This window comes from Coloeus monedula (genome assembly GCF_965178545.1).
Source record: "Coloeus monedula genome assembly, chromosome: 7".
Classification (NCBI taxonomy): Eukaryota; Metazoa; Chordata; class Aves; order Passeriformes; family Corvidae; genus Coloeus; species Coloeus monedula.
Genome location: NC_138787.1, coordinates 565268 through 569427, shown reverse-complemented (window position 1 = coordinate 569427; position 4160 = coordinate 565268).

Genomic DNA, 4160 nt, shown 5'->3' with positions numbered 1-4160 from the left:
TTCCCTTCCTCGCCGAAGGGACAGGCCCTGCCCGTGCCAGCCTGGCTTCCAGGACTGCTTCAGCTGCCCAGTGAGGGCAATGGGAGCCTGATTTTTACCCATATCCAAAAGATAATCCATTTCCACTTTCTCATCAAGTTCCTTCCTCCTTCAGCCTCTTCCGTAAGCAGAGAAGCCAAAACCCAAAAAGCAGCAAATGGAGTCTGTGTCCTAATGGCAAATCCCAGCCCAGTTTCTGACACCCTCACCTTTTGTGGCACAAAACCAATCACTCTTGTCTCCCAAAACACCCAGCGGTGACAGGAACACCCTGAGGACTGACATGGGCCACGCCTGCTCTATCCTAGCACCATTTTGTGCTTTTTTTTGCATGCATCAACTCCCTTTATGCACCAGAAACTCTCCTGGGAGCTTTATATCAAAGCACTTGGTTCCCAAAAAGAAATTGGCTTCCACAGCGAGCAGCAATGTTTGGACCAGCCACCTTCCTGCAAACAAGAGGGAGCAGAAAAGAGCACACCTGTGCATCAGCAGCTCGATGAACCCCACTTCCACCCCACTTCCCAGTCTGCAGAGGGGCACTGCTGTGCCACCCTGGCACTGAAACACTGCCCCAAGAGCTGGTTCCCCATTTTCTGCCAGAGGACAGTGGTGGGAGGAACAGGGAGACCCGAACCATTGCTCTGCCACAACTCTTGACCCCCAGCCAGGAGACTCAACGCTCCCGTTTGGAATGCCCACCCGGCAAGAGCCACCAGCAGTTCTTTCTTTGGCCATCTCCCCCCACATCTCCAGCTCACACCCCTGCGCAGGGACACGGTGAGGGCTGGGAACGCTCTCCTGGAGGAGCACAGCCCGTGTGCCTCCCTCCCCACACCCACAGCGCCTGAGGCTGTCTGCAGGCCGTGCTGGCCGCTCCAGGAGCGGGTGGAGGAGCGAGGAGCGCTGCCTGCCTCTCCCGGAGGGAAGCGCAGCCCTGCCGCGGATTCCAGCCCCGGCTGCCTTTGAAGACGCTCAGCGCTGAGCTAATTGAGACAAAGCCTTCTCAGGCACGGAGAATTGGAGTCTCATTTGTACCAGCAGTTTCTGCTCGGGAGGGTGGGGAGCACAGCAGGAGAGGTCCCATCAGATAGCAGCAGCCAGGCTGGGCTCCAGCCCCTGCGGAGGAATTACGCGGCAGCGGGAGGCAACGCGCCGGGCTGGATCTCGCTGGGAACACGTGCTTGGCACAAAACAAGGCTTAGAGCTGGGAACCAGAGCAGAACCTGCCAGTGCCGTGGCATCCTGCCACCCACAGGTGTAAGAGCTGAGCAGGATCACAGGGAGCAACGCCATCAGATGGGATCAGTGCTGACCAGCATGGATGGGAGCTCCCAGGGCCAGGCACTCCCAAGGAGTTTTGGCCAGGATCACAAAATCATGGAGCGGTTTGAGCTGGGAGGCACCTTAAAGCTCTACTCCAATCCACCTGCCATGGGCAGGGACACCTCCCACTGTCCCAGGCTGCTCCCAGCCCCAATGTCCAGCCTGGCCTTGGGCACTGCCAGGGATCCAGGGGCAGCCCCAGCTGCTCTGGGCACCCTCTGCCAGGGCCTCCCCTCCCTCATGCTGTCACCTCCTGTCACCCTCACATCAAATGCAAGTCAGCAGAAGGCCACCCCAAGGAGAGTCCATCCTTTTCTTTGATCCTCAGACCTCCATTTCCTCCAAGCCCTCCCTGAACACAGATGGCTTTTGGGGTTCTCCATAAATGCTCAGCCCACACTAAACCTATGCAGGCACGTTTCTGGGGAGCAGCCCCTCAGGTGACATTGTGCCATCCCACCTCCCCTCTGCTTTGGTTGCTTCCACTCACTTCTGCACAACTGATTCATTCTGCTTTTGTAAACAAGCACTGGAAGCCAGCTGGGATTTGTTGTGCACCTAAATTCCACTTGCTCAGCAGGCTCTTCCACAGAAGGGATTCATTCCAGCCTTTGTCTACAGTGGGGGCACAACAGAACTGAGGCAGCAGGGATCATATCCAAACCTCACTGCTATTGTGGTGCCCAGAGCAGCTGTGGCTGCCCCGGATCCCTGGAAGTGTTCCAGGCCAGGCTGGAAGGGGCTTGGAGCACCCTGGGATAGTGGAAGGTGACCCTGCCGACAGCAGAGGGGTGGGACAGGATGGGCTTTAACATCCCTTACAACCCAAACCATTCCGTGGTTCTGTAATTAAAACATCAAAGTTTCACCTTGAAGGAGGAAGAAGAAAGCTGCTGGACCTTGTAACTGCAGCCCTGGGCTTGATGTCACTGCTGAGGAGCACAGGGACAGGTGAGAAGCCAATTCCTCATGGAGAAGCTCAGCTATGCACAGCTTTCTTCACAGCCTGGATGGTCCCAGCCTGCCCCAGCTGAGGGGGAAGCTGTTAATGGATATACTGGGAAAGCCCAGACAAGCACCAGCCACTCACCTCCTCTCTCCTTTCTCCCCTCCTGTGCCACTGCAATGTGAAGCCAAGGGGGAGCTCGTTGCTGGAGTGCCCAGTGGAGCCACAGGGAGAGCTGGCGGTTCTGCCCATAAATGTGACCTTCCCCAGGGATTCTGCCTTGGGAAAGCAGGCAGAGCCAAGCACGGGACCTGACAGGCAAGAGGCAAACCCCAGGCATCAGCACAGGCAATGGGAATTTGGGATAAGAGGACACACTGCAGATGGTTTCACACGTGCACCTACGCAGAAGCACAGAGAGGACTTGAGCTGTGTTATCTTCTCCAATCTAAGTAAGAACTGGAGATGGATTCATCCAACTGGCACAGCATAGCCTCCAAAACCCAAATCTTTACAGCTGGTTTGCTAAGACATTTTTTTCGAGGTGTTGGAGTGGGAAGGAGGGAAGAGAAAAACACAGAGGAGGGAAGAGAAAAACACAGCTAGCGCTCCTTCCTACAGCAAGGGGAGAGAAAGTTATTTCCTTCACAGATTTAGGTTATAAACAGTCTTAAAGCAGACTTAAAGCCTGAATAAAATAAAAAGTATGCTTGAGATGCATGTTGTCATACCACAGGGCTCACCAGCATTGCTTTTCCTGACTGGAATTGAAGTCCTTTACATCCAAAGCTCAGCCCTCTGTGCTGCTGGAGTGGGTGGGGAAGGCTCCTAAAGCTGCTCTGCACCCCAGTGAGCCCCACAGCAACTTCCCCAGCTCTACCCACAGCACAGAACACCTTTCCAGAGCTGGCCTCAGGCTGCACACACACTGCCTAGTGAATTCCAGCACCCGGAGAAGGCGGCAGCGCCGAGATGGAGGACACGTGTACAAACAGAGCTGCGCTCTCCAAAGGGATCCCAAAACCATGGCAGGTGTTCCTTTCATCCCCACAGCCCTCAGTGCTCTGGGCAGGTGGAGGGAGGCTCAGGATCTCACTGTAGAGGAGAAGAGAACAGCAGCACTGCCTGGCAGTCCTGAGGGATTCAGGCATCCTCTCCTAGAGGACACATGGACAAGGCATAAAACATGGAAACAAAGAGCTACAGGATCAGCAAGAAGAGCCACATCTCTGTTCCACTGCTCATTCATGCAGAACCTCAGCAGGCCCCCAAGGCTGCTGCTAAAGGACTCTTTCCATACTGGTTTGGGCAGGGGAAGGGGCACGAGCGAGACGCGGGCGCTGCACTCCGAGGCACTGCCCTGAACTCGGGCATGCCTGGCAGCACTTCCCCGCAGCGACCGAAGCAGGAGCCCCGTGCTGGAAATGCAACATTAACTGCAGCCTAAATCTGGACAGTGTTGCTTGAACCAATGCCAAGGTGCCTCATTTCTGTGACTAACTAATACCAAATGAATCATTTCTGTAATAAAACCCCTCCAACTTGGATTTTCAGGGACTCGCAAAAATAATAATTACACTTGTCTTTTATACCCAGCAAACATTTGGCTCTACAGTGGAATCAAAGCAAGAAGCTGTGAGTACAACTGTTGGCAATTAATTTGAATATTTTTTATAACTTTAAGCAGAGACTTTTGCTTAAAGAGAGACTTTTTGTATGAATTGAGATCACTTATTTCCATCTCTCAATGAACTTCTTATGTTTTGCTGAGGTCCAGCCAGTGCCTTTCAGAACAGTGTTGTTGCTTCTAATGAACCTCATAAAACACCACGCATGACAGAGCAAGAAA